The 21005-nt window shown below is 39.3% G+C and overlaps 1 protein-coding gene across 5 annotated transcripts in view; it reads left to right on the top strand.

The window, feature by feature from the left end:
* Positions 1 to 21005, top strand: part of PRLR (prolactin receptor) — a 153926-nt gene that overhangs the window by 70324 nt on the left and 62597 nt on the right. For 4 of the 5 annotated variants that reach the window (XM_063179640.1, XM_063179639.1, XM_063179642.1 and 1 more), the window contains one exon: positions 17779 to 17869. The gene's annotated coding sequence lies outside the window, so the exon portion shown is untranslated. Of the gene's footprint in view, positions 1 to 6452; positions 7118 to 17778; positions 17870 to 21005 lie in introns of those variants that run through there. The other variant, XM_063179643.1, reaches the window with a different exon arrangement.

Here is a 21005-nt window from a genome sequence, read left to right as displayed (position 1 = left end):
CTCCTGAATTTCAAACCCCTTACAACCTGAAGTAACCCAAGCTTTTTGGCATGGCAATTCTCTTTCCAAATTCATTGTTCCCTCAGGGCAAAGTCATTCCATATTAACAGTGCTTTTAAATTGTCACATTTCCACTTCTGGTGAACATGTGATACATTACATTCCCTGTGAGCAAGTATGTACTGGTCCATAAAAAGACTCAATAAACTTGGCGCCGATAATTTGTGAAAACTTTCAGACCTCTAACTGGAGCAAGAACGATTAGGGGCAATCATGATATAAAAAATGGAGGGTTTAGAATTCACAACAGATCATCTGTTTGATGAGTAGCACATTTTGGATGCTGCTGTATGGTGTGACCCTTCTTTCTTGGATGAAGGAGGAGATGGTCTTTGGAAAAGCAAAGATGACTTGTAGCCAAATCTACATCTGCTCTCAGCCTCATCCAAAAATTGGATTGCTGTTGTTGCTCTTTCTTCACCCCTACACATTGGCTGGTTAATCCTGAGAGTTCAACAAAGCCAATCCAAAAAGAGTAGGCTTTTCTTTAAAAAGATTCCTTTTGCTTAATCGTGATGCAAAGAGAAAATAAAGAACAATTCACTTCAGTGATTATAGGGCAAATTCTACCTACCTTATGAAAGGTAGGTGGATCATGATTTTGTGAATACAGAATAAAAATGGGGAAAAAAATAAGATATGTATTTTAAAAATAAAAATTAATCTTTGAAACATTAATATATAAATTATTTAGATGCAAGTGTTAACTAAACTACCTTGTTTAACTAAACAGGTTCAGTGGTAGAGTCTGGGCATCTGAAGTTAGAATTCTCAGGTGGCCCCTTTGTTTTAAGTAACAATATAAAGGACTTTTTTTGTTGTCTAGATAAGGTAATTGGGTATGATCATACTATTTTGTCCCAGTATGAGGAAGACAAAAAATAGTTTCCTGTTTATTTGTCACTCAAAGGGTGTCTTCTAATCTTCTCTTCAGGAAAAGCCCTACCTCACGTGCCTTGTGTCATCTCTGTATTCTAAGCATCATAAATTTGCCTAAAATTAGTAATGCCAAATTACCCCAAACTCCCTGTAATTATTACTGCTGTATGTTAAAATAGTATTTATAAGTTCACTCCCCATATAGATACATATAACAGTATATTATTATGTACTGTGTCCTAGTTATTTTATGTACAGTACCTCTCTTCATTCCGTGTTTGAGTGGCAGCAGTGTAGATTTCTGTTGTGATTTACACAAACGAGGGGAGAAGAGATAAGGCTACAAGCCAGGGAGACGTCATTGGTCTCAATTAAAGAGCAACTTTGGTGCCAATTGGTGCAGGCTCCATTGCTCCAACTCCTGCTGGAAGATCTGACCCTCAAGTCTCCTGACCACTGTCAGCAGAAGCCCTTCTCTCCATTCCAGCCTTACAGCCCGCTTAGCGTAGAAATGTATCAGATCCATGAGGCCTTGTCCTCCCTTTGTCCACAAGAGTCACCAGTTTGTCATGGTTGTGGCCATACCCTGTGTGATGTCTGAACTTCTTGTACTTGCTGAAAACTTTGCCTTTTTCTTTGCTACAGAAGCATGTCAAAGGCCCTCATAGATAGACACACCTGTGTGTATTTTTGTGTCTTTACAAAGACACAGATGAAAGTGTATAAATGTGTGTTCATACATAGTTATACTTCTTTATACTATAGTAGGATTTTATTTATAAAGAGGGTGTATGAAATTGTTTAGTGAGATATAATGAAATTAAGTGAGAATTTAATGTTAACATAAAGTAAAATAAAAGGAAAGTACAGTTAAATGGTGTGGGAGTATGCCAGAGGCAGTGGGGGAAATGACAAGATCTGAATGTGCATTGGACAGAGGGGTGAGCCTGTGAAGCTGTCCAGGAAGCTGCCACCCAGCCCCAGGTCGTCCAAACAACAGACCAGAGCTGTGAATCTGACCAAGAGGCCCTCCTCTTCTAGCTTCAAACCAACCAGCTCACCTTGGGGTTGTCCTGCAGCTTTCTCCTATTCTAGAAAATATAGTTAATATTGCTTACTAAAGTTGAAGACCAGAAGTAAAAAAACAAAATCAGGGGAGCATGTTTGTAGGGACACCCACCTCCCAAAATGTTTTCCTAAAAGACCATGTGTCTTCAAGAGGAGATGGTTGGGCTGGGATTATGAAAACAAACATTTGTGTAAGGGGAGGTGAGGCAACTCTTGTCTATATCTCAGTGTTCTAACTTGTAATACCATGATAGGGATTGTGCTCCATGTATTCCCTTTTCCATATGTTGATGTGGAGTCCATAGCACTTCCTGAAAATACAATCCTGGCTGAATACACAAAAGACACAATTTTTCTGTTAGTTGTTTTTATTCTTGCTTAGAACCACAGGGTTTAAAAAAGGTAAAACAGCCAAAAAACACAGCTTTGAAATAAAGGAAATGGTGACAATAGGAGACAGATCACCACAGTGATCAATTAATGAATAATGTTTCATTGATCATGACTTAAATGTTGCCTAATTTGTTTTTCTGTGTGCATGTAGTAGCAGAATGTTGATAGACTGTAGCCTCCGTTGAAAGATATTTTCTGTGTTTCTGGAGAACTGGAAAGCTTTGGGAGTCTAAGGCCCTTTTCTGAAACAAGCAGTACTGTTATCTGAACATGAAACAGGTGGTCTCATGTCTTGTAAATCAAGACTCACAATATACATATGTCTTGTGAAAAAGTCCTTTAGAAGTAACAGGTATTTGTTGGCTATTCTAAGCACAATAATAACAGCATTAAGCTCATTTTAATGGTGGTGAACATATTATCCAAGTGTGCCTGGACTGTGTATCTGAAAGGCAGAATGGGTTCTCAAGGAGCTGAGGCTTTTAAAACCATTTTTCCAGCCTCAGTAATTACAGACCAGGGAGGGAATGGATGTTCTTAAATCAGCCTTCACACAAGCTGTTAAATTAAAATAATTTTCACATCTTTGTTATTAGTAATGAGGTAGATGCTTCTGTCACAGATTGCTTCAACACGGCGCTCAAAACCTAGACACAGGGATGTTTTGGTGCGCCGTTACCATTTGCTACATTGGTGTCGTATTGGAGTTTATAATAAAGGACTATAACCACAGCTTCTTCATTACTTTGCCAGAGTCAGAAGTGTGTGAAAGATCCAAGCTGTGCAAGGAATTGGAAAACCGTGTCTGGTAATTGATGTAAAATTAGAGTAAATATACCTCGACTTGGAAAAGAAGGCCATGAGGATGTTTGGGAGAAAAGAAATATTTGACAGTGGTTATGCACAGATGTTCACAGATATTAGTTGAAACTGTGAGAAACAGTCAGAGATACTGCTTAATAGACTACAGTCACCAAGGTATTAAGGGACATTCTATTCCAATGAGCTTTAAAAAGTGAATGCTCCTGAGGATAAAATTAAAAAGTTTCTAGCAGTAAAAAGATGAGGGAAGAAACAGCTATTTATAAATGAGTGTTGCTTGCCCTAGAAATGTAACAGCTGGATAAAAGCCTCTCCAGTTCATGATGTTTAGCAGTTGGAGCCAGAATGGGACAAAAAGAAGGATGGTAAACCACAGTTTTCACATCATGCTCCCCAACAAACCTTACACCAAAATATCCCCACAAAATACCAGTTTGAACTTTACCAAACAGCTATTCAAAGCCCCTGGAAGCCATCAGGCCAGTGGGAGGTGAGGTTAGCAGAAATACAATACCCAGACAGCTGGAATAATATTAATAGTGCTGCAGGGTAAGACATGGCATTATTCTTTGCAGCAAGTCCATTATTCATCAGTATGCATATTGCTGGAATGTATATACACTCAGTAGCTTCAACAACAGAGCTTTAACTGTTGACCAGCCATGGATCTGGTCTTCAGTCCTGCAATTAGGAAAGCAAAGCTTAAAATGGATTAAAATTCTTGTATTTGTCATATAGCCAGGAAGCATGGTTTTTGGAAGCTTCTCCTGGGGTTGCCAGTGACAGTTTGACTTTTCATTGACATGCCTGCAAGGTTTTGATCTTCATCTACCTCTACACAAAACAATGTTGAATACCAGCTGGTTTGAGATTTATTAGTCCCATTCTTATGGTGAGTTCTGGAAAATGGTAATAGCAATGAGCTCATTGCATCAACACAGTACAAACTGCATTACGTGCCAGTAAACCAACCTCATATTGATGGAGGAAATATTGAAATAAATGCAAATTAAAGCAATCACATCTTATTTCACAGTGGAAAAGAGGTTGTGAATTTTATCTGATGACCTGGAAGGTTCTGGTGTTTTAACAAAGCCACCATATAGTAAAGAATGAGTAGTAAAGGGAATAGCAAAATAATCAAAAGGACCCCTCCTTGAACACAAATTATTAAACATCCCAAGTTGACTAGGCGCTTTATTCTACAGTTTCTTTTCAAAAGCGATATAATTTTTCTCAAAGAGTTTGGGAGTTATTAAGCCACATGTTAAAAGCATGGCTAAAACCATGGCCAGAGATGTGATCAGATGTCTCCCAGGCAGCTGTGGCCGAGTTGAAGTCTGGCAAAGCAGGAGGTCTCTGGGGTTGTTGAGAGACACGTCACAGCCCTGAAGGGCTGTCCTTTCTCAAGCCCTTTAAAGGAAAAGGGTGGGTAGTGCTCTGGCATTCCAGGCAACAGAAGAAGTAGAAGAATAGTAAACTCTACTGAGCACTGGGAAAAACCAAGAAATACAGAGGAACATGGCCCATTCTACCACTAGAAAAGGAGATATATTTTAACAAGGCTGCTTTTTGTTCATGGCTGCTCCAAATAATGTACTAAACCCATCCTGGATTTGTCTGAAGTTGCCCCAATGCAAGCAGGCATCCCAAAGAGCTTGTTCCTTGAGATGCCATTACTCTCAGCTGTAACATAATTTTCCCCCTGGACTAGAGTGGGAAAATTTGTGTAGATCTGAACAACTGTGCTGGATCTTTGCTGCAAAATTGTTGAAGAGTGAGCTTGATGAATTATGTGTTGAGCACTTTCAGCCATGGCTGATAGGTTGGGAGTCATAAATCCAGTCTGCTAATAAGGTATAGGTGACCTCGAATCTGCCTTCAGGAGTTCATCTTCTGTCTAACAGGACCCATGTTTACTGCTGCACCATGTTCAGGGGAGGCCTTTGGGTAAGTGTACTCCCCTGCCCTTGTCATTGTCACACTGGGTCATTGAGATTTGTTTGAGAAATTTAATCACATCTATCATTTAACCAATGGATTTTCTCTTTTGAGGAAAATCCATTGTGAACTCTCCTTAGTGCCCCTGCACCTGTTCCTATAAAGCTGAATTTCTGTTCTGGTTTTTTTCCATTTTAATAGGCAGCATTGTCTCTATCTTGTGGCACAGCACAGGATCCAAAGACTGACCAAGTCACACTGTACAATAATGTTGTTGGGGTTTCATGGGTCATGTTAACGCGTGGTTGTGTATCTGTTTGTTCTTCTAATTTTTCTTTTCCTATTCATATTTAAACTTTATAATTGATACCTTTTATTAAGTAATAAGTATAAATTTGCAAGTATAAATTAATTTATAAAGTCCATGCATTTATAAATACTTATGCACACCTTACTCTATATATTTTAGAATCACCATAAGGGATTAGACCTGCCGTAGAAGAAGGTGGGCACAGCACCTTTCCTGTCCTACCTTGTGTGAAACTGTCTTGACCCTAGAATCTAAAAGAAACCAGGGGAAAAGGAAGGCAAAATGTTTTCTTTAGACAACAGAAGACATTGTCAGCAGTTTGTATAGCCTGTTAGCAATTAGTATCTTCTGTGCAGATTTTTAACAGATCTTTTTTTAGCTGTACCCTCTCTATGTTGATCACTTGATTATAAACTGCTCTAAGACACTGAAATAAATCCATTGCATGTAGCATAGAGATAAGTAACAGCAACACAGGTTCCCACTGAAATGAAATATTCTGAAAAGAAAGTGCTCTGGTTTCCTTCTAAAGAAGGTAACAAGATTCAAGGACAGAAGAGCAGTAGTGATGACATATATCTGTGCTTCAGTCAGGCTTTCAAGACAATTTCTTGAAATTTTCATAAATTAGCTAGAAACCCATAGTCTATATAAAATCACTGTGTAGGATGTCCAGTACTTGGAAAATAATTTATAACTGGTTATCAGTGGGTCTCTGTCTGAGCAAAGGGCTTAGTGTTGCAAAGATCTTTGGTGTGGCAAATGATCTGTATGTCATTAGTGACATGGATAGCATTATACCCATTGTACTAGGCAGTGGTGAAAGGAGAGGGACTTCAGCTTAGTGGAAAAGAAGAAGAGAAAAAAGTTATTTTTATATTATGATTGCTGTATGGTTTCTGATAAATAAAAACTTGCTTAGTAGAAATAAGGCTAAGGTGCTGCTAAGGTGAAACACAGATACTCAACTGCACAAATACAAGACTGAGGTAACAAGGGTTGAGGAAGGTAGTTGGTGTTGTGAGAGACTGGATTGCTAGTGATTAATGTCTCAAACAATGCAGGTGCTGTAAGGGACTGGATTGTTGGTGCTAACAGCTCGAACAGTTGGCTGAGTGCTTTGCTAGTGATGCACAGAATGCAGAGGGGTGTGCATGCTTGGGGATAGAAGCTGGATTTCCAGATAATGCAAGAGGCTGATAAAAGACAAATCCTGAGAGGGGCCACAAGTCCTTCTTATCACGCCAATGTCCTCCCATAAATAATGATTCAGCTGTGAAAACTCCTTTGCAAAGTAGCAGGACAGCCACGTGTAGGTTGAAGGTGGTATTCATCTTGGCTGATGGGCTATTATGGGTCATGATTGATTCAACTGCAATGGTAAGAGACAGCTGCAACATTTTAGAAGAGGCCAAAGACTCATGACATGTCCCGTGATCCAGTGTTGCATCATCCAGGGGAGGTACAGGGGGTGTTTCCACATAGCCTCAGCATGATATAAAACCCATAGACCTGTTGTTTTTTGGGTTCTTTCCCTCCACCACTTGATGGATACAGTCTGCAGCCATCACCTCTACAAGACTGCAGCCACTGAGAAGACCAGAAGAAGAGAACCAATGGGACATCGTTGGAACCTATGGAGTGGTGATAATTTTTCTACTTGATCTGTTTCTCTGTGACTTTCTTTCTCCCCTTTCTCCTTTTTTTGCCCCATTTTCTCTCTCTGTCTCCCTCACATTTACTGTTTAATAAAAGCTGTACTGTTGACTTCAGAATATGGTCTCATTTACACCTTAATTTGGGCAGAGGGTTCTCTTTAATAATTTTAATAATCAGATTTGAACAGGTATATATGAGGGGTTTAACAGTGCAAAAGAAGAACAGGAGTCAATAACATCATCCTGCTGTGCAAAAAGTAAATACCTTGTCAGAATTTGCAAATGGGAGTGTGGTTGAGAGATTTTTCTCCTATTCCCGTCAATATTTTCAAGGCATCAGCTAAAATATTTTGTATTTCAGAGGCACAGTGCTTTAAAAAAAATAGATGGGGAATCTGCAGCAGAGTAAGAAGATTCGGAGATCTGGAGAATGTGGCATATGAGAAAATTAATCAAGCCTGCTACATTTAAATACTAAGAGAAGATATATTTGACGTGTTCAAAGTACTTTCTGAGCTCTGCAGAGAGAGAAGCAGTTTGTTGTTCTGTTGCTTTTAGGCTGCAAAAGAAGTACTTGGGTTAAGTTGTAGCATGCAATATCTATAGACTAGATATTAAGATAATTTCATTAATATAAATATTATATCAGTAGTCTACATTGCCTAAGGAGGTTTCAGAAATTCCCCTAATTGGGTAAATTAAGCAAATGTAAGGAATTCTGTTGGCATTGTTGATCCCTCCTTGGTGCTCTTGGGTTCTAGATGACCTCCTGAAACCTCTTCTAGTCTGAATTACTGAGAAGCTTTTATGCATGAGATTGTTACGTTTCACATTCTTTGAAAAGGGAAATATATCTTTGATGTTTGTATTGTACCCATCAAAGCAATTAGATCTAGAGACTCTGGTCATATAAACTGTACAGTAATAATGATATCTAAGTAGCATGTTGTAACTGTAAAACTGTGATTTCCTGTGCTGTGAGGGATGTGGTGGGTTGATCTTGGCTGGCTGCCAGGTGCCCACCTAAGCCATGCTGTCTCTCCCCTCCTCAGCTGGGTAGGGGAGAGAAAATAACAGCAGGCTCGTGGGTAAAGATAAGAACAGGGAGAGAATCATTCATCAGCTACCATCATGGGCAGTTCAGGTAAATTAATTCATTGCTTAATAGCATTAGAGTAGAAAAATGAGAATACTAATGAGAGAACAAATTTAAAAGAAAAAATTTCTCTATTTCGTTCTGCTTCTTAGGCTCAACTCTAGTCTTTATTTCTCTATTTTCTCCCGAGTGATGCAGGGGAACAAGGGGTGGAGTTTGCGGTCAGCTCATCACACATTCTCTCTGCTGCTCCTTCTTTCTTATGCTCTTTGCCAGCTCCAGCAAGGTGTCCCTCCCATGGGAGACAGTCCTCCATGTGCTTCTCTAATGTGAGTGCTTCCCATGGGCTGCAGTTTGGGTCTCCTCCACAGGGTGCAGTCTGTCACGAACAGGCTGCTCCACTGTGGGCCTACAGTGGGGTCACAGCTCCTGCCAGGAACCTGCTCCAGTGAGGGCTGCTCTCTGCACAGCCACAGCTCCTGCCAGGAGCCTGCTCCAGTGAGGGGCTGCTGTCTGCACAGGCCACAGCTCCTGCCAGGAACCTGCTCCAGTGAGGGGCTGCTCTCTGCACAGGCCACAGCTCCTGCCAGGAGCCTGCTCCATCACGGGCTGCTCTCTGCACAGGCCACAGCTCCTGCCAGGGGCCTGCTCCAGTGAGGGGCTGCTCTCTGCACAGGCCACAGCTCCTGCCAGGAGCCTGCTCCAGCACGGGCTTCCATGGGGTCCCAGCCTCCTTCCGCCACACCCAGCTGCTCTGCTGTGGCTCCTCCAGGGGCTGCAGGAACAGCTGCCTCACCATTCACTGCCCTCAGTACCTGCAGAGTTGTTGCTCTTACATGCTCTCATTCCTCTCCCTGGCTAGAGGTGTCTGCAGAGTTGTTCCCTCTTTATAAACATATTTTACCAAAGGTGCTCCTGCCGTCACTGACCCATGGCCAGGAGTGGGTCCATCCTCAATCCATCTGGCATTGGCTCTGTTGGACACAGGGAAAGATCCTGGCAGCTGCTCATCCCCTGTAGCCACTCTGCTACAAACCCTTGCCACACAAACCTAATACAACCATATTTCAGAATTACCTGGCATCATTCAAACTGTCTGGCTTATCTGAACTTTGTTGGAAACTGTGGCAGTAACTGGTATCGGTAAAAATCTTTTTTTTGTGTGTTTCTTTATGTTTTCTTAGTACATTATCTGTACTATGAATCAACCATGATAACCTCTAGTTTATTATTTTAGTATGTTCTTATCACTGTAGTCACAAACAAAATTTAAGTCTAGAATGATTGTTATCTGTATCACATTTGTGAAGCCTTTGGTGTATCCTTTCAAAGTGCTGAGAAGGAGGTGCTCAGCTGATTAGTAAGGGGTATCCCATTGAATTCAAGAGTTTCATGATGTCCAATCTGTTATGAAATGTTTTCCTTAAAATTAAATTTTTAGGCACTATTTCAGACTCCGTTTAACTACTAAGAATCTATTTGCAGTATAATCTTTATGAGCCGCTGCTATTGGTAGCCATAGTCCAGAAGAAATTACAACAAGGCTTTATGTTGAAGAACTGTAAAACAAAAACTTTGCAAACCAGAGCAGTTTGGAGCAGATAGCATATGGAAGTGGGAAGCTATTTACAGTACACTGTGATGTTACACAACAGTTTTTGGAAGGAAATGTGGAAAAGAGTCTTTCATTAACTAAAACTGTAAGGGGAATTGGCTACATTACACAACGCTAAAAACCGGCATGTATTAGCCCCAGTGGAGAGTTATATTAATGCAATAATACTGATTTAAATGCTCAAGTGAATTGATTCAGAACTAGCTGGTTTACATGTGAATGGCACTGATAGTGATAGGTAGAGAGGCCAGAAATATTTTTTGTTTCAGGCACAAGAAATCTGAATATTATTTCACAGCAACAGTATAACTCAGGGGTGAAGCTGATGAGTAAAGAGGTGCTTTTAAAGCAGATGGTGTTTTATGACACTCAGGTCTTTTGAAAGCATCACCTGACCCCATAAAAAGCATGAAGGGGATAGTGCAGCCATTGAATTAGTGTGTTTAATACCTGGTTTGATAAAGAAATTCCGAACTCAGTTACAAGTTATTTTCATTTTTTTAAACAATGGAGGCCTGTTTAAATGATTTTATAATTCTTCTAAGATATAACTCTTTTCTTTTTAAAACAAACTTCCATGATTCGTTGTCTCGTCCTTGTGGTTCTTAATATAGTTTTTAACCAAAAATTTTAGCCAAAGTAATTGAGAAACTAGGGCATTCATTCTCATGGATTTTTAGAGATTCAGCTCCAGGTCCTTGCTTTCTTTCAAATTTAACTTATATCTTTAATAATCTATATTTTATTTGATTTCTCTTATCCATTAGAATAAAGGTACTATGATATAGTATTTTTTGAATTTGAAAGAAATCTGAATAGGTATTCTGGAATCATTTCACTTCACATCACCAAGCAGTTAACAGGTGTTAATATCTAATATTAATGAAAATGAAATTCTTTCATTTCTTCTGTCAGTACCTCCACTCTTTATAAATAATACAGTGTTAACAGTAGCAAGGACCCTGGCTGTCCAGTATCACAGATTAATATTTCCGCTGCTGTAGTGTGTTCAGCATTTTGCTCTCTAGCTCATTTAATGTGTAATAGCTCTTCAAGGAGGAATAGTTCAAAAAGGCCAAGTTGAGATACAAAAGTTGAGGCTTGTCCATAACTCAATACTAATGGCATTGGATGGGGTTTGAGAGATGATCAGAGGATCCTGGGACTTTTTAATCTAATCATGCCTCTTCTTGCTGGGGACTGTGAGGCACGTCCTGCAAAGAGTGGTAAATCAAGGGTGGACATAGATAATTAGTTGTGTCTGACTTCGTTTCTGCAGTGCATTCTGTTACAGGCAAGGAGTAAAATTTATTTAATTTAGGAGGGACAGATTGTTTTGCTGCTGTATTGTAGAAAATTAACTATAATGGACTCTTTGCATCTCAAGAAGAGCTGGATTCCTCTGTAAGGTTTTTAGGAGTGAGATAAGCTAGAGATGGGGCCCAGAGATGAATTAAAGTCATAGTATATTATGAAAGTAGGACAAGCATTGTTGTGAACATCTGGGAGGAACAGGGAACGAAATAAAAAAAGATTTTTTTTAAATTACATTCAGGTAGCTTTGAGAAATTGCTACAAAGGAAAGCAGTCCAGAAAACCTGGGTTATAGAAGTGGACATGTCTCAGAGATTTTTATTCCTTATAAAAATTGGGTAGTCTAAGTCTGAGGGATGGAAGCAACAAGGCACCACCAGAAGGGTTTTGGAAGATGGCTAATGCATAGTGAGGAGTATTTTCAGTTTTCTTTTTGTTAAATGAAGGGACAGTATAAAAGTACTTTTTCAGGGCAGTACAGAATTGTTGAAGGCAAAGCTTTGATGAAGCAACTTAGATTGTTTTCAAAGATGCAGGGTCACAATACTCCAGAGGACCTCCCATTCAAGTGTTCATATGTGATATAGAAGATTAACTAATGCATCATCAAAACAAGATATATTTGCTTATAAAAACTGGAGACAACTATTTCAGCAAAGCTGAAAGGAAGCCTTGCATTCAGGTTCTTGATCTGAGTCAAGAAACAGAAGGTCTTGAGCTTGGATTTTCTAGAATCTAATATTATGCTGTTTGAATATTTGGAAAAATGTTCTTTCCTAAATGAAACAAACTTGTAATGATCTTTGTTTTCCTTCTTCAAAGCTGAATCTATAAAAGAATAGTGAGAGCACTGCTTCAAGTTGCAGCCCTGCCAAAGAATCTCACTTCTCTACATCTGTTAACAGCTGTTTCTCCCATGCAGAGCTCAGGTTTGAGTTTCATTCCACAGTATCCTAAAATACAACTCTGAGTGGTCCAATGCCAAAGGGCTGAAACAGTATACAAACTGACAGATCAGTGTACATCAAATGCACCACTCACTGTCACAGAATCACAGAATCAATCAATTAGGTTGGAAAAGACCTCTGAGGTCACTGAGTCTGTAGCAGGACATCTTGCCCCCACAACAAGAGCTTATCTCTTGTTTGTTAACTGGTCAGATAACTCAAACAGGACAAACTGTCTTGTAGTGAGGTATTCTGGCACCACGGGGTTAATGGTGATGTGGCATCTCCCAAGTGCCCATAAACATCTTACTGTCAGAGAGAGATCTGGAAGATAAGTTGGATTTCTGACTGAACAACACCTCTCTTTACAAACTATACAAGCTACACCAAAACTTTCACAAAGCAGAAATATTCTACTCATTCCCTGGAAATGTGTGGAGTTTCTAGTCTGAGCAGGGATGCCTGCTTTGCAGTTACTCCTCTGGAGGCTGAGTGAAGGAATCTGTGTACATTACTGATATTTTCGTGGTATGTTACATTTGTCCCCTAGTCAATACTATTTCTTTTTCTAGCTTTTATATAGGTGCTACCTTAATGTTGTGCACACTTTTATGTTATGCTGTAATCTATTAGTATTTCATTTTAATTTTCTACTTTGAACTAACTCTGATTAAGATCTTTTGTCTAGTATCTACAGTCTGTTTAATAAATAATTTATTTTGTAAATAGACCTGATTTACCATCCCTAAAACTTGCGTGCCAGAGTGATTTCTTAAATTTAAGCGGTTGCCAGAAATCTGAAGCTAAGGCAGGGCATGTCTGAAGCTCCCTCTCATCCTGTGACAGAGTCCAACCTGTGACCCAACACCACCATGTCAACCAGACCTTGGCACTGAGTGCCACATTCAGTCTTTCCTTAAACACCTGCAGTGACGGTGGCACCACTACCACTATGTTCCTGGGCAGTCCATTTTACTATCTAATCACATTGCTGTAAAGAATTTCTTTGTAGCATTTGACCTAAACCTCATCTGGAACAGCTTTAGACTATGTCCTCTTGATTTGTCAGCAGTTTCCTGGTTGAAGATGCTGACCCCCACCTGGATTACACCTTCCTTTCAGGAAGCTGTCGAGAGTGGTAAGGTCTCCCCTGGGCCTCCTCTTCTCCAGGCTGAGCACCACCAGCTCCCACAGCTGGTTCTGACAGGATATGTGTTCCAAAACCTTCCCCAGCTCCTTGCCCTTCTCCATCACTGCTGAGCAGATCCTGGAAGCACAGGAGTGGTGAACACCTGCTTGCTGTTTCCTGACTCGTGTAAAAATTAATTTACAAGTTCAGACTGGGATTCTGAAATGCTCCAGAAGGAGGAGGAAAGTAGCTCTTTTTCCTCCTTTTTCTTGTCCCTGCAGTGCAGGCTCAGATAAGCAGCTGCATTGGTGTTCATCATTGTGTTGAAGAATTAAACCCCTAGTACTTGGAGAGAGGTCACTGTAACCTTCACTCCTTGTGTAAACAGTGTCTGAGTTGAGGACTGTTACCCTGTTGCTGGGGAGCTGCTGCCTTGGTTCCAACTGCTGGTAGTGAATAGTGCTTAACACAAACCTGAAATTTTCACTTTCTATATATGAAGAGTCCCAACTTTATGTGGACTGTGCATCCAAAGACAGGTAGTCTAGACTGTATGGACTAGATTCTACAAATAGAAGATAATTTTTGCTGTGTCTGTAGGACTTTGTCCCCTCAGATAATTTTTTCCACCTGACCTTAAAACTTTCTTTTTCTGGCTATGGGAAGACCAATTGCCACAGCTTAAGACACAACACCACGTTCCCAATTTTTTTTCTTCTTCAACTTTGGTCTTGTTATCCCATTGCATGGGAATCCTTACTGCTACTTGAGAAAAGTTGCTCTTTATGAATTTAGTTGATTTTAAGACTCCCTGCAAAATCTCTCTATGATTCCCTTAATTAAGATCTGTGTTCCCAGCTCATGGAGGAGTGTGTGGCTGTTCCCTGTGATTCTGGCAGCTGAGCCAAAGGTCAGCCAGGTTTAGAAGCTCTTTGACTTTGTGATGGACCCTTTTTACAACTCTTGCCTAGTAAATTCACGGAAGTCTGGTTATGTCATCACAGTTGTACTAGGATTCACAGCATCAACTATTTTCATTCAAAGAGGTATGAGAGATTATTGTTGGAGGTAATAACCAATAGTCATGAGTACCTGAAAAGATGTCTTTACAGTATTTCCACTCTTGTTTTTCTTTTCAGCTCACTGTTGTCAAGAGACTGCTGCTTACTAGGTTCAACAGGTCACTTAACTGTGTAGGGACAACCTTAATGGATATGAACAATCCATTTTCTATTTGAACCGGCATAATTTAATAGTACATTGATAGCAGGCAGTAAAATCTAGTTTTTCATTGGCTTTAACATTTTACCTTTTAGCTACATCCTGATAACCAAACCAAAACTTCACAGGTATTATCCTTCGTGTTTGCTTGAAAAAAATTGGATTTAAGTGTTATTGCATAAGTGTTCAAACTATTTCCACTTTCTCCCTTGTTCTTTGACTGATACTCATCTGATCTGTTCAAGGAGATAAAAAACCGAAGTTTTTGTTCCTTGAATGGATTCACTGCAGATTTATGGGAATACTGTAAATTATGCTAAGAGAAGTAGAAGTACCTGGAGTTTATTGGTCAGGAGTGCTGAAATTAGTCAAAGAGCCGTACCATATCAACTGGCTTAATTTTTCAGCATCATCAGAAAAGACTAGAAGAAAATTCCCCCCTACTACAAAATATTAATTTTTTTTTTCCCCATAGGTTGACATATGTAATTTAGGAGTAGGCTGAAGTTTATTTTAGCGTTCACTGTCTGTAGAGAGAAGTTTCTTGTGAAAGTTGATGTCTATTAGCTCTGCTTACCCCCTAGAGGTTAGAGCTGGAGTCATTCTGCATGTTTAAATCCTGTGCCCTATTTTGCTTTACACCTCATACCATGATTTAGGTGTTTTCATCTGTTCTAATCCAAATAAGGAAAAAGTTAATATTATATTGTTTTACAAGAATAGCTTCAGACTGGTATAACTAGAATGATTGCCTCTCCTTCGCTCAAAGTCTCTGATCTCTTTCCTAACTAATAATCTCAATCCTGTTGTGCTGCCAGAATAAAATAAGCACCTATATTATTTAATCAGCCTCTTGAATGTGGAGCAGTCAGTGTCCAGTGACTGATGACTGGCAGCTCATTAGCTCCCCTATTAGCTGCCTCATGGGAAAAATTAAAAGAGATTAAATCAACAAATTAGGGAGTTTGTTGCCATTTATTCATTTCTGTATTTCAGCTGCATGATTTTAATGAGTTAGTTATTTACTTTTGCTTGCAATTCACACCCTCCTACTATTGCCGCTAGTGTGGGTTAAGCTGAAACTAGAAACACTTTAGTAAATCAGTGTCATGCAAAGAACAATTTCATCAGGTTTGATAAAACATCGGTGGGATAAAAACTCCCTCTGGTTTCCTCAGTTTTGCTGCTTTCTCCCTGGGAAGCCTCCCGTGTTTAGCTTGGTGGGAGGCTGTCTGTCTTGGTGGGAGTCTGTCTGTCCAAGCACCGTGAGACCAGGCCCAGGTGTCCTGGCTGGCAGGCCAGGCTGCTGATCTGGCAGTGCAGTCCTGCTCAGCTGCAGAGCAGCGTAAGGGTTAGTCCTGGCTTTGGTGAGGCCTAAACCCCACATGAGCATTTCCCAGTAAGGGTTAGTCCTGGCTTTGCTGGGGCCCAAAGCCCACATGAGCGTTTCCCAGTAAGGGTTAGTCCTGGCTTTGGTGAGCGTTTCCCAGTAGCTGGGACACAAACACAATGCAGGGCAGCAGCCACAGGCCTGCCAAGCAAGTGTTCCCTGTGGGGCAGATGATGTGTGTGCCCCTCTCTGCCTTTTGTTTCCTTGCTGCCTTGGTCCCCAGCTGTGCTGAAGGGATTTGCCTTAAGAAGTTGGTCATGTTTTCTTCGGTTTTTTTCTTTGGAGAATCTGTTAATGCAAATATTCTGGGGCATTTTACAAAGCAGATCTCTTACCCTGTAATGCATCAACTGAAGTCAAGTGGCATGACTTGCACTGAAGCTCTCTTCCATGCTGCCTAAAATAGAAGGCCAGAGTTAAAAATATGTAGATTGTGTTTCTCTGTGTTGGTTTTACTGTCAAACAGAGGCTGTATCTTTGTGCAGCTAGTTGAAGAATGCCGCAGGCAAGGTGCATGATACAGTGAACCACTGTGACAGCAAAAGATGTAGATTACGGGTGCAGAGAAAGTGCAGATTGTTCAAAAGTCCAGTCAAAGCTGAGGACAGAGATCCCCTGGAAGTATTCTGAAATAATGCTGATTTACAAGTATGCTTTCTGCTAGAAAACTATTCACCTACATAATCCTAAATCTCTAAAGTTTAAAAATACCCTGACACTTTTACAATTGACCAGAATTCAAAAATAAATTTGATGAGAAGAATATATATTTAAACAACTGCATTGTTCTTTGAAAAAAGATATATCATGGTGAATCATACAGGCTAGCTCTGAGGGCTGATCTTGTTCTATAGAGAACAATAAAACAATTATAGAGAAAAACAAAATGAAAAATCATTCTATCCTGAAGATTTTTTAGTGTTCTTAAAATTTTCAACTGGATATGTTTATGAGAAATAACTGATTTGTTTTTTAATTTAAGTATATTTAAGACTTTTTAGTAGAAAAAAATTGCTTTTCACAAGCTTTTAAGGGGGCTTAGCACTAGTAAAGTTTCATCTTGTCTGTGTCCTTGAGTGGTTTCAAATATACATTGCTGTTTCTGTATTACATTCTCTAATCCTCTCAGCTCCCACAAAAATTGGACATGATCAAGCAGGCAGAAGCATTAGATGTAGGTGTAGTTCTTTTGAGTTCAAGAACACAGATAAGCCGATTTTTTTTTTTTTCAGAATCAGGCTTTGCTGGATCAGAATATGTTACAGGATCTAATGCAGAATAGCTGAAATTTAGATTGCATCAGTTGTTTCTTAATTTGATTTTGTTAAGCCATAACAAATCCAAAACAGAAAAAAAAATACTAAATCTCGTCTTAAGCTATAGGGGCCACTTTGAATCTCAAAGCATTATCTACTTTTAACAGTTCTTGAAGTTTTGAGTTACATTAATGATGTTAAGTTCAAAAAAATACACACTAAATCTCCAAAGACGGTGAAGTGTTCTCAAAAGATCTCTGGAGAGAGCAGTACTGACTGCATTTGCTTCTTCCTGGTTATATCTTGAAGATGAAAGAGGAAATGAAATCACATGGAGTTAACAGGCCAAAAATTGTCATGAAAGTAAATGAAGGCGGGAAGGAGGTAATCATTAGGTCACACGGTTAAAGCTCTTTGTACATAAAGTTAGGTAGAAACCAGTAGGTAGCAAGTGGTGAGTAATGAAAATAGCGTTTACAGAGAGGAAACTATCGCTGACTCAGAGCTGCTGAGACAACGAGCAGCTTCCAGGATAGGAGCACCCTTTCAGTGCTGAGCATGATTCTCCCCCAGATGAGTTATCAGGGATGGTGACAAGGACTGTATGGTAGGCATCCATAGAGGGAAGCAGGGCACAGGCTGACAACTAACCTGGCATATTCTTTGTGCTGATTGACAGGGACAAAGCCACAACACTGCACTTCAGCCAGGAGATTTGGAGTCGAAGAAGGTTTCTGAAATCAGTGGAGACTGCCTGAGAACAGACTGTGGTAAAATCAGTTACTTCTGCCCTTTCTCTGGATGATACAGATTATCTTGAGTTACTTGATTAAGTGCATGAAATGTTTTAGCCTCAAATGTGCATATGGTACTGCATGTTCTGATTTTTTCCTTTTGTCTTGAACTTTGGGATTGCCAATAAATTGGGATTTGCTTATATAATAGGAACTGGGGTATGTGGAGTTGTTGGATAGAGCCCTACTGTGAGTAGCCCATCAGAAGCTTCAGCCGTGGGCTAGCTACTGCTGACATAAAATCCATATTAGCCTAGAGTTACAAAATATTTCAGTATCATGCTATTACCAAAAATTTATGTAATCTTAGAACTGAGTTTTAAATGCAGCCTTATCCCAAGAAAACTATTTCCCAGTGTTTGAAGTTAAACTGTGAGGCAAGTACATTATTTAAGTATTGGAATAAACAACCTAAATGTTAGTAAGTGTCCACTCTGTTTTTTGTTTAACGAAAAGAAGCACAGAGTTGAAAGGACATACTTCAGTAGAAGCTCTTGCAAAAGCACTCCAGACTTTGTTAAGAAGCAGATTTAGGATCAAATCCACTTAAAAATTATTTCCAACTAAATTTTATTCAATATATTAAAGCTCCCTGTGGCTTTGAACTGGGTGTATTATTTTGCTATTTTATTGTTTGTTGTTTTTCTTTCACTTAAACACATTACTAAGTCTGTATATGTAGGCAATTTCTTTTTAAGTATTTTTCTCAGGTTTATGTAATGAAGTTGAACAAACAAAGTCTGAAAAACCATCTGAAAACTTTGTATTTCTTTATAAACTAGTATCACCAGAAAAAAAGCTTTTTTAAAATAATAATCTGTTCTCAAAAAAGTGTGTTTGCTTGCCATTTTCATTTTGATGTAAGTGTGTGTAACTTAGTGGGTTTTGTGAGAATTTTGTTCCTTGAACAGAAGAAACGAACATGAGTATATAACTTGAAACTATATGTGAGAAATCAGATATTTCATTTTGTTAAAAAAACACCAAACATTTGCTTTTAAAATTGCAAAAGATTTTAGATGGAGCTGAAATGATGAATTGATAAACGTCTGGGCTAAAACCAGCTTTTGTAAGACAATACCAGATCTGAGAACCACAAAACCAAGAGTGTTTTTGCTACAGTGACAGAAATCCAGGCTGCTAATGCAAAATATACTGCCTACAGATCTTAGAACAGTGACGCAAATTGCTAACACACAGCAACACACAGTTGAGGGTTTCAACGTTGTTTTTCATTTTAAAAATGCAGATTTCAGTAGATGTTTGTGTTTTTGCATAAGATCTTTCTACAGATGATTTGGTGAGCTCCCAAGTCACCTACCAATGTTGGGTAATGGGGGATCTCCATCACATAATTGTGTGGAAGGGATGTAAGAAAACAAAGCATGTAATGATGAAATCTCTTCTCAGATATTACAAGATGACGGAAGAATGTTTTGTACATAAAATCTATATTAAAGGAGATGTTGGAAGAAAATTATGCAGACAGCTTTGTACTGGCCAGACTAATTTAGACTATATGGGAGACTTCAGAACAGCTCTGAGCAGAATGAAATGTTGAAGTTATTTGAGCTAGATTGACTGATACCTGTAAATATACAAGTGCAGAAAATCTTATCCACCTTCAGTAAAACACCTTTTCTTTACAGATTTGAAACTACAAGATTGAGAAATGGTGTTTAGAAAATAACTTTTAAGACTCTACCTCAGTACATAATAACACCGGCAGTGAAAGGAAAGCTCTTGTGTAGGAGAGGGTTAGCTCTGAAATTCCTAAGGATGAGTGTTGGATCTGAATCTTCAATACTTGTTTAAATCAATGACTGAGATTGGACTAATAACAAAAATTACTCTTTCAGCCAGTAGCTCATTAGTTGAAAACACAGATAAATTGCTTTGACAAGCACAAGTCTAGGAGTGTTGGCCTGATTTAGCTGAATTACTTCTAGTGGAATTAGAGGAGTGTTAATGATGTTATTCAGAGTTCTAGTGAAGATGTCAAAGTAATTTGTGAAGTTCTACTTGCTCTCATTCAAGGAACATGGATTAAAATTTGATCAGGTGCAAAGAAAGCTTCTATTCTTAGTATTCTATTACTTTTTCTTACAAGAAAATATCACAAAAATAAATCTTTTTAGTCTAACAAAAAAACCCGTAAGGAATAAAGTCATAGAATGGTCAGTGTGGGAAATGACCTTTTTACTTCACCAAGCTCCAATCCTCTGTACCATGTGCAGGGATCTCAAAGCTCTGTCCATCCAGTTGTCTGCCATCTGTGAAGTGGGTATTGTATCACTCCATAACATGTTATAGAGTGCAGAAAGACTTCCAGGTGGAGGCTGTCCTGGGAAGAAATGAAAACGTAATACTCTGATCTCAATAATAAACAAGCAGATGTAAAAAGAGAATAAACTTTAGGAAGAAATTGGAAGACTATTATTTTCCCTTAAAGCAATTAGAGATCAGATCACTTTCCAATAACAACACAGTCAGAGCCAAAGAATTATCTACTTTAAAAATAATATTGAGTAGCTAATTAAGAGGCTTATGCAGTATGACTATTCATAATAGCAGGTGATTTGGGTGGTTTTGTCCAGCAACTGCTCCCAGTTGTTTTCTCTGTGAGGGTGAATCTATAGAGTAGGCTGTGGATGACAAGTCACAGATATTACAAATCTACCTTAACTCAAAAAAATTTTTTGAAGTCTGAACTGTGATACCAGTGTCAGCTCTTTGGAATTGTGTGGTTATTATTTTGGTTGCCTCAGCACATACTTTCGTTGCAGGTCTAAGCAGTGGTCAGAGCTGATTCCTGTATGCAGGAGTATTAGATTTTCTCACTTTAGAGCCTTTGACTTATCAGGGAAGATTATGAAAGGGTGAACTGTGGCTTTTTGAAACTAGGGTGCTGCCTGTTGTGGGAAGAAAATCCTTTGTGGCAGCTGGGGAGGCTGTGTTTCCCTCGAGCACTGCCTGCTGCTGCAGTGACTGGGCAACACCTGCAGGACAGGTCTGGTCAGTGCTCCTGATGCTTTCTTGACTGAATTTACCGACGTGTGGAAGTGAGGGGTAAGTCCTTGGGATAAAAACTGAAGAAAGGGGAAAGGACAGG

Source organism: Melospiza melodia, chromosome Z, assembly GCF_035770615.1.
Source record: "Melospiza melodia melodia isolate bMelMel2 chromosome Z, bMelMel2.pri, whole genome shotgun sequence".
NCBI lineage: Eukaryota > Metazoa > Chordata > Aves > Passeriformes > Passerellidae > Melospiza > Melospiza melodia.
Note: the sequence above shows the minus strand (reverse complement) of the source record. Positions and strands in the feature narration are given on the sequence as shown.